This window comes from Vipera berus, assembly GCF_964194415.1.
Source record: "Vipera berus genome assembly, chromosome: 3".
NCBI lineage: Eukaryota > Metazoa > Chordata > Lepidosauria > Squamata > Viperidae > Vipera > Vipera berus.
Window position 1 is genome coordinate 80599649 of NC_138204.1, and position 13863 is coordinate 80613511.

Sequence of the window (13863 nt, forward strand, 5' to 3'; positions counted from 1 at the left end):
CTACAGCTTTTGTGTGTTCAGATGTTAGCAAAGACTAAGGACACATTTGCCTAATTTATATAACAGATTACTCAATATAATTTTATGCTTGAAAACTATAGTTAATATAAGACTTGTGAATTACAATCCATACATTCTGTACTCTGGTTGCACAATGTGGATTTTAAAGTTACTCTGTAGTTTTTCCATTTTTTCTAAATCCAATCCAATTGAGAGTTCTGGTTCTTACCAATAAAATTATAAATATTTTAAGTCTAGGATTTCTGAAATTTTCCTCACATTTGTATCTGAATGTAATTTGGAGCCCAGTTGCATATACCAACTGCTTATATCAATTTGATTAATAAACCCAGTATTATCCAAAAGAGCTCTTGAGCTCTTTGGAACTTCAATTTCCCAAATTCCCAGCATCCATTTTTTTAAGTTGTATAATTTAGTCTTGGGTGGTTTTTAAATATAGATTGTTTCAAGTGCTAATTGAATAGAAAAGCAATGTTATAATAGGCACTCAAACATTATGAGATTTAGAAAATAGCTTCATGAACATCACAAGTCACCTTGTTAGTAGGGGCCATAAATTTTACTATGGCTACCAATGCCATAAGAAAAACTTCTCCTAAAATTTATAGATGTTATAGTTACTACATATTGCAGGGTTAAGAAATCAATTATCTCCTGTGGTTGTACTTGTATGCGTAGCAATTTCTGAGCTCCTCGGTCTCTAATGAAATCTTCTTTAGCTACTGAGAAAGATCTTCCGTATTGTACCTCCAGAAACGAAGACAAAGTAAAGCCAAAGTGTAATTAAGTTATTAAAGTGATTAGATCGGTTTAATGGAAGAAGTCAGCCATATATCCGAAGACAGATTTTGTTCCAAAAGAATTAAAATCGGGGAATGCATTTTTTTTTAAAAAAAAATATATCCTAAAACACCGAGGGCGGGCAACAGAACAGAAGAAAATGATTACTGGGAAACAACATCGCTGCATTGATTCACACCTACAACCAGTCATCTGAACCTTAAAGCGAACTCAGAACCCAACAAAGCCGAATGAGCACAGTTCGCGCTTACACACCGACAGTTCATGAGCACGCTAAGGCAAAGCATGCCGGAATTTGTAGTTCGCTCTATGCTTTCGGCTCTTTTCTATAAGAGGGGGAGGGTTAAGCGTAGAGAATGTTCATTCGTTCTTGGAGACGCCAATCTTGGGCGGCTGTTGACCATAGCAACTGAACGACGCCTGTTGCGGAAAGGAGCTTTAAGAGCCGAAAGAGAGAAAAGAAAGAAAAGGGGGGAAAGACGGAGGATAACTTCGTAAGCGGTAAGTAGCGATCTGTGGGAGGAGGGAAAAGTGGTGTACTGGGAACAAAGCCCCATCGAGAGTATGAAGCAACAGACAGACTTGTACCGAACTGAAGCATCCTTTTCCCTGGACTACATAACAACACGTTCACAAGCTGTACTAAGTAGGAATCGTGAAAGTTGTAGCCCATTCCAAACGAAGGGGCCCAGACTGGCAAGAATGGTTTCAACATTTTCTCTTCGTTGTGCCAGGATTAAAGCTAGATATTTGTGTGCCCATTGCATAAACAGGCAAATAGTGGCTTCCTTCCACCTTTTCCAGTGTCAAACAGCTGAATGACTGAATGACTCCCGGACTCATTCATATGTAGGAGTTTTGCAGCATTGGTGGCTTTTTGTTAATGGGACCATAGGGCAGATAGAGGGAGCTGAAACAAGAGAGTTGGTTTATACCTTGATCAGGACCATCCTAAGTCATTTTGCTGTCTAAAGCAGAGACTATATGGCCTTCTAGGAAGGAAGGAAGGAAGGAAGGAAGGAAGGAAGGAAGGAAGGAAGGAAGGAAGGAAGGAAGGAAGGAAGGAAGGAAGGAAGGAAGGAAGGAAGGAAGGAAGGAAGGAAGGAAGGAAGGAATTGATTTTCATGACATTCCAACCAGCTAACACTATAGCTCATTAGATAAATTGAGATTTTAAATTCCTGGCTGAAAAGTGTTTCTTAACCATGGCAACTTCACGCTATATGGGCTTCATCTCTTTAGAATTTCCCAGCCAGTATTCTGGGAACTGAAGTCCATAAAGCTTAAAGTTGCCAAGGTTGAGAACCACTGACTTAGTGTGATGAGTGAACCCAAGTGTTATCTGGCTCTGATGGATTTTAATAATACTGACAATCAGGTGGCAATATTTAACTGACTTTGGACCTAGTCCACATTTGGATGGGAGCCCTATGGAAAATCCCAGGGCTATATGATTTTACCGAGAGGAGGAAAAATATATTGGAGTAGACAGCAGCAAATCACTCCTATATTGCTGATGAGAACACTATGGAGACATTTTCCTGGAATCACCAGGAACCAAATGTGACTCAAAGATGACTTTACATTTTCCTTAATCTAATACAATATTAAAAGTCCTTTTAAGATCCATTTTTTTAAATAAATTTCCTCTGATTGCTTTATACCTCCAAGATGGAAAGGATTTGTGCAATTTCTGGGTTACAGTCTTCTCTTCTTGAGGAAGTATCTGGAGAGAGATAAGGGAAGAAATATGGGGAAAGGCAGCACATGCAGTTCAGATCCTAATGGGTTATTCTTTCAAATAGGGATTATAAGTATTTAAGCCTAATGTGGGCATGTAGTCGACAGTTGAACAAAACATGAGCAATGTCTTCAAGGATTATGGCACTGCATATACACAAGCGCCAATCAGATACTTATGAAAAGGCCACAAGTAGACAAGGATAGCAGTATCTGCTCCTATGAATCTTAAAATGATACTGCTGATATTGGTGACAAGATAAGCCATCCTGACCATCATTCATTAATATTTTTATTTCCTGTGAATTTTTTAAATTGCCTGTGCAATTCATGACTATAATAGCAAGAAGCTGATGGATTACATCCCAGAGTTCTGAAGGAGCTGGCAGATATTATCTTAGAACCATTGTATCATATCTTTAAAAAATCTTGGAGTACTAAGGAACTACCAGAGGATTGGAAAACAGCTGATGTGGTTCTCATAATAAAAGAAGTGTGGGGGTGGAAAACAGATCCAGGAAACTACGGACCAATCAGCCTAACTTCAATACCTGGGAAGATACTGGAAAAAATAATTAAAAAACAGATCTGTGAACATCTAGAAACAAAGTTATAACTAGCAGCCAGCAAAGGTTTGTTAAAAATAGATCATGCCAAACCAATCTTATTTCATTCTTTGACAAAGTGATTAAGTTAGTAGACCAGTGAAATGCTGTGGACATAGTATAGTTAGATTTCAGCAAGGCATTTTGACAAAGTAGATCACAACCTACTTCATGGTAAGCTAGAAAAGCATCACCATCAGATGGATTTGTAACTATCTGACAAACCATGTTCAATGTGTAGTCCTTAATGGTACATGGAGGGAAGTAAGCAGTGGGGTACCACAAGGTTCTGTCTTAGGTCCAGTGCTCTTCAATATCTTCATAAATGACTTAGATGAGGGTATAGAAGAAGAAATCATCAAATTTGCAGATGGCATTAAGCTGGCAGGAATAGCCAACACCCCAGAAGACAAGCTCAGGATCCAAAAAGACCTTGACAGACTTGAACAATGGGCCCTATCCAAAAAAAATAAAATTTAATGTGGGGAAAAGCAAAGTTTTACACCTGGGCAGGAAAAACCAAAGGTACAAGTACAGATTAGGCGAAACCTGGCTCAAAAACAGTAATTGTGACAGGGACCTTGGAGTCCTAGTGGACAATCACTTAAATATGAGCCAGCAGCATCCAGCAGCACTCAAAAAAGCTAATACAATCCTTGATTGTATAAACAAGGCATAGAATCAAGATCACATGAAGCATTAGTACCACTTTATAAACCCTTAGTAAGGCCACACCTGGAATACTGCATCCAGTGTTTTTTTTAATCCCATTTATATCCCACCCTTCTCCGAAGACTCAGGGCGGCTTACAATCTAAGAAGCACAAATCAATGTGCACATTACAAAAAAGATGTTGAGAGTTTGGAAAAAGTGTGAAGAAGAGCAACTAAGATGATTAAAGGCCTGGAGACTAAAACATATTTAATTTAATTTAATTTAATTTGTATACCGCCCTTCTCCCGAAGGACTCATATGAAGAACGGTTGCAGGATTTGGGTATGGCCAGTCTAGAGAAAAGAAGGACTAGGGGTGACATGATAGCAATATTCCAGTATATTTGAGAAGCTGCCACAAGGAGGAGGGGATTAATTTATTTTTGAAACCACCAGAAGGCAAGACAAGAAACAATGGATGAAAACTAATCAAGGAGACAAGCAACCTGGAATTATGGAGAAACTTTCTAACAGTGAGGACAATTAACCAGTGGAACAGCATGCTGTCAGACATTGTGAGTGCTTCATCACTGGAGGTTTTTAGGAAGAGACTGGACAGCCACTAGTCTGAAATGGTGTAGGATCTCCTGCTTGAGCAGGGGGCTGGACTAGAAGACCTCCAAGGTCTCTCCCCAGCTCTATTTTGATTCTAAAGGAGGAAGAACATGGATTAAGTGACTGCTTTTTCTATAGTAGACCAGAGCTTTAGAACACATTTCCTCCAGAGATATATTAAACTCTCACTCTCTCTCCTTGCATTTTACAAGGGAGTAAAAACTGTATTGTTCCATCATGGTCTAAGCTGATTGTGGTCACCCATCAAGAGTATGCATGTGTTTACAATTTTTACTACTTTGCTTCTTGTGGTTTTGGTTTTATCTCTATTTTGTTAATCACAATCTAATGTCTTCACTGATTGGACAGTCTGCAAATACTGTAAAACAAGCAAGTATCTTGTGGCAGTGAACATTATCATATATGTTTTATTAAAAACCAACTCCCTTTAGCTATAATGAATCTACTAACATTCAACTTCACTGGAATAACATAGGTTCAAATGCTCTCAGATAGGAAGAAAAAGTCCTCTTCATCCATTTTCTCCCTACCATACTCCTGTACCTATATTTATTCTTTCATACTCAATTTTTAAAATAAAGGCTCAAACAATATTTTCTCATGGGAAAAAGTGCATTGTACCTTTTTACAGCTCTGCAATATTCTAGTGCAATAACAGGAGTAATCCAAGATGTAGCCATTCCAGATTTGTATAATATGTGGCAACTTGGAACTGACAACCAAAAGCTCCTGCCCAGTAAGAAGGGAGGATACCACAAAGCCACGGGCTTCCCTCCTGGAGGACAAATGGGCCAAAGCCTCTTGGAACCACTTCACTTGCCAGGAGGCATTAGGATTTGTTGAAGGCCACCAACACAACCCAGATCATCTTGGCGCCCGCTGCCTTGGCGGCCCCCACCTCAGGGTCCCTATCCATCAGATCCTTGGACCTATGGAGCCCTAACCTTCGGTATGGTATGTAGCTTTTTCACAACAGCCGTAAACTAAGAAAGCTTAGCTCTGCATGTTATTCACTGGAATGAAATTTTCAAATGGATATAAATCAGGAACCATTAAAAAAAACTACAATAAAAATCAACAGCTACAAGAACAAATAATCATAAAAACTAAGAAGGCCAAGTAAAAACTATAATCTTATGAATGAAATATATTCAAAAGAATGGATAACTAAAAAGGCACATAGCAAGAAGAAGAAACGCAACTGGTGCTAGACAGTTCCCCTAGAGCAGGGGTAGGCAACCTCGGCTCTTTTATGACTCATGGACTTCGACTCCCAGAATTCCTGAGCTAGCCATGCTGGCTCAGGAATTCTGGGAGTCGAAGTCCATGAGTCATAAAAGAGCCGAGGTTGCCTACCCCTGCCCTAGTGAGAGCATTTGAAAGACTAAATGCAGCTAGAACAAAGAAGGCTACTGTAGATGGTGGATCTCCAGAGAAGGATCTCAAAAAGGATATGCTACAGCCAGGCAGATTCAAAGGCAGCAACTCTGCAGCATTTTATAGCAGATTGACAGCTACATATAATCAGCAGGAACAGTAATTTGATACAGGAGACTAGAGTAGCATCCATAGATATACACCTAGTTTTCATGTAAAAAAATAATATTTATGTTTTGGTATTTACTGAACGCCCTATTAACCTCTACAGAACAGGGGTTTTTTTATACAAAGTTTTAGTAGTTTATAATATACAATGGGACGCGGTGGCTCAGTGGGTTAGGACGCTGAGCTTGTCGATCAGAAGGTCGGCAGTTTGACGGGTCGAATCCCGAGTGCCGCGTAACAGAGTGAGTGCCTTTTAATCGTCCCAGCTTCTGCCAACCTAGCAGTTTGAAAGCACGTAAAAATGCAAGTAGAAAAATAGAGACCACTACGGTGGGAAGGTAACAGCGTTCCGTGCACCTTTGGCGTCTAGACATGCCGGCCACATGACCACGGAGACGTCCTCGGACAAGCGCTGGCTCTTTGGCTTTGAAATGGAGATGAGCACCGGCCCCTAGTCGGAAACGACTAGCACGCATGTGCGGGGGAACCTCTACCTTTACCTTTACTAATATACAATACAATCAAAATACAAACTAAATAGCGGAAAAGATGGGGAAGGGAAAAGGGAGTAGAAAAGTGAGGTAAGGGAGAAACGTTAGAGTAAATTCACAAAATTGCCACCATTTAGAAACAAAGTCAAAGAGTAAAAAAATGTAAATGTAACAAAATAAAAAATCAATAATTAAAAACTTAATACTAGACCCTTTTTATGTTTAGCACAAGAGCAGAAGGCATCTACCCAATGAAACAAACAGGGAACCCCAAAGGCTCATGTTGTGGTTACTCCTTTTTTAGGTTAAGACAGGATTTTTTTTTAACACCTGTGTCTTTTGATGATTCAGGGTTTTTGCCCCAAACTAATTGCAATCTTTAATGAGTAAAGTGCATACACTTGACATTGAAACAGTTCAATCCCAGTACCAATTAATCATTCTTCCTTCCTGGAACAAATAACATTCATGTTTTTGCTGATAACTAATTAAATGTTCCCATCCTTGCATACTTAGCAACATGCTGGTTCAGTTTGGTAAGGTTAAATATCTCACCCCATTAGCTAATTACAAGAATGTGCTCTTACTCTATTTTTTTCCCCCTTCTGGCCTAAGATAACTTTTAGTTTTCTAGCACAACAACCATCTGTCAGTCATTTTTTAATACTGGAATGAGGGGAGTCGAATGCACAAATCAGTCCACACCACTTTACAAAGAAAACAAAAGATAGATGCCTTTGGGTCAAATAAAAGGTGATTGGAAAGGTGGAATTATATTTTTGTTTTGTTCCAAAACATGAAATGTTGGCTTACAGCTGAAGTTGCGGGTTTGTGGAAACTGCCAGGAACTTCTCTTTAAATGAGCTTAATGATCTTTTATTTAATTCAGCTTATATAGCTGTGTATCTCAACAAGTGACCTTGGGTGGTGTACAAAATTAAAATAAAAACAATTACAGAAATTAAAATACAAAGCAATTGAAAAACATCCAACCCAAATCATTAGTCCAACTAAGAAGCAGGGAACCAGGTCTTCACGGTTTTATGAAAGGCCAGCAAGGTTAAGGGCATCCTGATCCCTGAAGGAAGAATGTCTACAAGGTGGATGCTATGGCAGAGAAGGAATATCTTCTAGGACTAGGCCCCGACAACCATCAGTTTTTGATGGAATCCAAAGCATGACCCTCCTGCTTGACCAGATTGGATGGGTAGAAACAACTGAGAAGAGATGGTGTCCCTCAATAATGTGGTCCTAAGCCATGAAAGGTAAAGGTACGCGGTGGTGGTAAGGGACACGGTGGCTCAGTGGGTTAAGACGCTGAGCTTGTCGATCAGAAGGTCAGCAGTTTGGCGGGTCAAATCCCGAGTGCCGCATAGCACAGTGAGCACCTGTTACTCGTCCCAGCTTCTGCCAACCTAGCAGTTCGAAAGCATGTAAAAATGCAAGTAGAAAAATAGGGACCACTACGGTGGGAAGGTAACAGCGTTCCGTGCGCCTTTGGCGTCTAGTCATGCCGGCCACATGACCACGGAGACGTCCTCGGACAAGCGCTGGCTCTTCGGTTTTGAAAAGGAGATGAGCACCGGCCCCTAGAGTTGGAAACGACTAGCAATGCCAATAATCAAATACTTAAATTATTTAACGATTTTTTTGTCCCTTTTTTTGCTGGTTTGACATTAGACCGTTTCATATTCTATTAGACCGTTTCATATTCTATTAGAGGCTATAATCATAACACAATTAATATTAATATAGGAGCCTTGGTGGAGCAGTGGGCTAATGCCTCCTTAAGTAACACCAGCTGCCTGCAATTAGTGCAGGTTCGCATCCCACCAGGCTCAAGGTTGACTCAGCCTTCCATCCTTCCGAGGTAGGTAAAATGAGGACCCAGATTGTTGGGGGCAATTAAGCTGACTTTGTAATAATGCCACTTGGGGGTGTGTGTGAAAGCCCTAATAAGCAGGCATATACATAGAATGAAGGCTACTGCTAAGCTTGTAAGCCGCCCTGAGTCTTCAGAGAAGGGCGGGATATAAATGGAATAAAAATAAAAATAAATAAATAAAAATAAATATTCATGGACACTGTTCTTAGGCTACTGCTGCTTTGGTATCTTTATATCAGTAGTAAACAGTGTTGGGGTTTATATTATGAGGCAATGATATCAGTTTGTAATTGCTCAGAATTTTGTGCTTTGATGTGAGCACCCTTGGAAAGAGTAATTTTGAAAGACAGCTTTATAATGAATAAATAGATGGCAATTAAAAGAAGGCTATATATATGGCCAGGGACGCAGTGGCTCAGTGGGTTAGGACACTGAGCTTGTCGATCAGAAGGTCGGCAGTTTGGCGGGTGGAATCCTGAGTGCCGCATAACAGAGTGAGCGCCTGTTACTCATCCCAGCTTCTGCCAACCTAGCAGTTTGAAAACACGTAAAAATGCAAGTAGAAAAATAGGGACCACTATGGTGGGAATGTAACAGCGTTCCGTGCGCCTTTAGCGTCTAGTCATGCCGGCCACATGACCACGTAGACGTCCTTGGACAAGCGCTGGCTCTTTGGCTTTGAAAGAGAGATGAGCACCGGCCCCTAGAGTCGGAGACGACTAGCACGCATGTGCGGGGGAACCTTTACCTTTACCTTATATATATGGCCAGTTAATGATTTCTTTTTGTAATGGCTATATAAAACCTCCAGGATTACTGTAGAAGTGGTGCAATTTTGAATATGGATTGCTGGAGAATAACAGCAGATGGGACCTGTTGCTTCTGTGTTCTGCTTACAAGTTACATTGAGAGGCTTCTGATTGGCCTTAATGGAAACATGATGGTGGAGTAAAGGATCCTTTAGCCTGGTCAAATAGGGCTCTTGTGATTCTCATTTTCTGTCTGTCTGACTGTCTGACAGTAGTGTATTAATTGCAAAGAAATCTGCCCTTTGCTGTCTACGTGACCTGGGCATATCACTAAAAGGCATTCTTGACCTTTTACATTCTTGTCCTCTCCTCTACCTCAGCCTCCTTTGTTTTCCCTGCATCTTCTTCCCCTTTTTTCTGAATATAGAAAAAGAGCAAAGAAGCACTCCAGGCCTTTCCTATGAGAAGGAGTCACTGCTGCACACAATACTTGTTTCAAAACCATTGCTGCCTTATGGGCACATGACAATGAGTACAGGCTTGCTCTGTTTACTTGGCGAGCACAAGTTGCACACAAATTCGGAGTGTTATATGTGAGGGAGAAGTAGCAGATGTTTGAAAATCATATGTCCATGATCATTAATGGCCTTACAGACTCCAGGTGCAGTAGAGTGTTCTTTGTGATAATGGTACACTTTTTTTTGTTAAAAAAGTATGCAAACAGTTCCTGCGCAAAGTAGATATAACAATTAATTATGGCACCACAACACCATTATTTGAGCTAGAAAGTAAGCAAGGTAGGACCTGGTTAATACTGGATGCTAGAAATCCCAGGACCGTAGTCTAGATTGGGAAGAATAATAATAATAATAATAATAATAATAATAATAATAATAATAATAATAATAATAATAATAATAATAATAATAATAATAATAATAATAATAATAATATAATAATAATAATAATAATAATAATAATAATAATAATAATAATAATATAATAATAAGTCTCAGAAAAAAAGATATTGGAAAACCACACCCATATTGTTACTAAGTGATATATGGCCATTTCAAGTTTAATTGGATGAGTTTTTCTATTTTGTTCATGGCTTCATACTTTTACGGTCTCCATTTTTCTGATCTTAAATGTAATGGCAGCATCTACCTGTTGACCTAGAGTGGGCAGAATATATCCAATATCTCTTTATTCTTTACTCAACACTTTCTGGTTTCACTGCTTTGGTCAAATTAGGCATCCTTCCCTCATAAGTGATACTTTGCCATTTTGCCACACATCATTAACTGGTTAACTAAAACGTATAAATATATTTAGTTGCATCTCCCATCCAGCAGCTGGGCGCAAATGATGATTTCTAACTGATTCAGTCTTAGATGAGATTTTACAGTAAATATAGTTATTATTTAGGATCTTATTAGTATGAAGGGCACTGTAGGATTTTTATAGAGCAATGAAGTATTACATTAAATGTGATATAAAACACTATATATTTTTGTTTTGATTAAAAAACAGCGCTTTAGCAACAGTAAGGATTTTTTTTGTTTGGTTTTATATACAATAATTTCCAGTCTAACTCCGAGAATGTTATCAATACACAAAAAGTTAATCCTATTTTTCCTCTTTTTTCCACTTTATTCGCTTGGTTTTATTACAAATCATAATCATCTGCTAGTTAATTTATTCATTCTAGCTTGCTACCTTTTACTCATGTAAAAATTCTATATATAACTTAAGTTATTCTGAAAATATTCATTATAACTACGTGAGATCAATCCCGTAGGAATAAGTAGGAACTTTCTGCATGGTTTTGTAAATTGTTTTCTAAAAATAGCTCGGTGATTAATCTCTGAAACTTCAATGTTGTTCATGTGACTCAAGTCTGGATGACTTGATAGAAACGATCATATTTTCCAATCTGTGGGTTATTTCAGTTCCTTATTGTCAAAACAATAGTCCTTGTTTCTACAATAACCCATTTTTTATTTTCTATTTTGGACCATTGAGCATTCTTGCGTGTTCCTTCCATTTTCTGAAATCTGCTGTTACATCAGATTTAGTATTTACTTTGATGGTGATGAAGGAAAAGTCTTCATCAATGGGATGCCTGTTCTGTTGCAGGGAAGACATCCAAGCAAAGTTAAAGTCTTTTAATTAAATGAATACTAATGCTAATTTTGAAGTAAGTTAATGCTATTCCTGGGAAACTTTGGAAAGAAAACTTGTTTCTGTCCAATTATGCCATGTGATGTAGGCCATCTCCACATGATGGTGCTACAGTTATTCTTTACTATTATCTCTACCCCCTCCCCCCCTTTAATCTCGCCATTTATGCTTTACTAAGGAACAAAAGAACCATCTCAACAGACTTGTGATTTCTGACCCTGACATTTTAATAGTATTAAATGGCTATAATACTTAAGGGTCACTTAAAAATCATCTTATCTACATAAGAAATACAAGCAAGCTTTCACTAACATCCCTGCCCCATGCCTGGGGGAAAATTATGTTGTTATGCTCTCTGAATCTTCAAAGGGAGGCTTTTTGTGAAGCAGGTACTGTATCTTGGGATAGAAAGCACTGTTCCTCATTCCTATCTGTCAGCCCTGTGAGGTAGTCCAGATGAGAAACTGCTTCACTGAGGGGAGACAGAACATATCCACTTTGCCTGATTGGACATATTTTGCTAGAAAACAAATTGAAAACCACTTCAGAGCTTTAATTATACGTGCAAGATGGGCGTGCATTGTTCTTCCAAAATCAGCATGGCTCCAACTTTGTGTCAGCTGGAGTGCTCGAATTAGACGTAAAGTCAGAATCCACGTAGAACAGAGGTCCCCAACCTTTTGAGCACCAGGGACCGGTTCCGTGGAGAAAAGTTTTTCCACGGACCGGAGAGTACTTTGTGTGCTGCCTGCATCCCATGGATGGGGCTTTGCTTGTTTGTGCGGCCCGGTTGCTGGCATGCTGCGGCCCGGTACCGGTCCACGGCCCGGGGTGGGACCCCTGACGTAGAATGCATTACAATGATCAAGGTTGTAGGCTACCAGCATGTGCCACAAATGACTGTTGTTAGCTGCGAAGTCGTGTCCAACCCATCGTGACCCTAAGGACAACGTTCCTCCAGGCCTTCCTGTCCTCTACCATCTTCTGGAGTCCATTTAAGCTCACGCCTACTGCTTCTGTGACTCCATCCAGCCACCTCATTCTCTGTCGTCCCCTTCTTCTATTACCCTCAATCTTTCCCAGCATTAGGGTCTTCTCCAGTGAGTCCTTCCTTCTCATTAGGTGGCCAAAGTATTTGAGTTTCAACTTCAGGATCTGGCCTTCTAAAGAGCAGTCAGGGTTGATCTCCTCTAGGACTGACCGGTTTGATCGCCTTGCAGTCCAAGGGACTCGCAGGAGTCTTCTCCAGCACCAGAGTTCAAAGGCCTCAATTCTTTGGCGCTCAGCCTTTTTTATGGTCCAACTTTCACTGCCATACATTGCAACTGGGAAGACCATAGCCTTGACTATACGCATTTTTGTTGAAGGGTGATGTCTCTGCTTTTTAGTGTGCTGTCTAGATTTGCCATGGCTTTCCTCCCCAGGAGCAAGCGTCTTTTAATTTCTTGGCTACAGTACCCATCTGCAATGATCTTGGAGCCCAGGAAAATAAAATCTGTCACTACCTCCATTTCTTCCCCATCTATTTGCCAGGAATTGAGAGGGCCGGATGCCATGATCTTGGTTTTCTTAATGTTAAGTTTCAACCCAAGTTTTGCACTCTCCTTCTTCAGCCGCAACAAGAGGCTCTTTACTTCTTCTTCACTTTCTGCCATTAGGGTGGTATCATCTGCATATCTTAGGTTGTTGATGTTTCTTCTGGCAATCTTAATTGCAACTTTTGATTCGTCTACCCCTGCCTTTCTCATGATGTGCTCTGCATATAAGTTAAATAGGCAGGGCGACAGTATACAGCCTTGCCGGACTCCTTTCCCAATTTTGAACCAATCAGTGGTTCCGTGTCCAGTTCTCACTGTTGCTTCTTGGCCCACATACAGGTGGGACCCCTGACGTAGAATGCATTACAATGATCAAGCTTGTAGGCTACCAGCATGTGCCACAAATGATATGGTCTAATAATTGCCATCTTGAAGAAGGAGCCATCCTGCTCTCCTTCACAGAGGCATTCATCTATCAGTTAAGGAACCCCCCAAGAACCCAATTCATTATTTTATTTTGCCTCTGACATTTCTAAGTTGTATAGTAATTTTATTAAAAAAATTATACTATCATACTAATGCAAACTAAAAAAGAAAAGAAAGAAAAAGAAACAAATAGGCTCAGAAAATAAAAAAGGACAAAAGCAAGAAAACTAAGAATGGAGAAAAGAAACAGAAAAGAAATACGTAAAGAAATGACTTTCCAAAGATTAACTGTAATCTTTGGTTCCATCTACTTCCCTTTAGGGTCCAATCTTCAAAGATCCACTTAAGATTTTTCTAAAAAAATTTTTTTTAAAACAACAGCATTTTTCCATGGGAATATATTTTTATAATTAATTCCAAAATATTTTGCATATCACTGACATTTTCAGGAAGATAGCAGGCATTGTGCCATGATCAAAGCCACTACTACTTGTGCTGTCTTCACACACACACACACACACACACACACACACACACACACACACACACACAAAGGACAGAGCTTGGGTTGTAACACTGTGCTCATCAT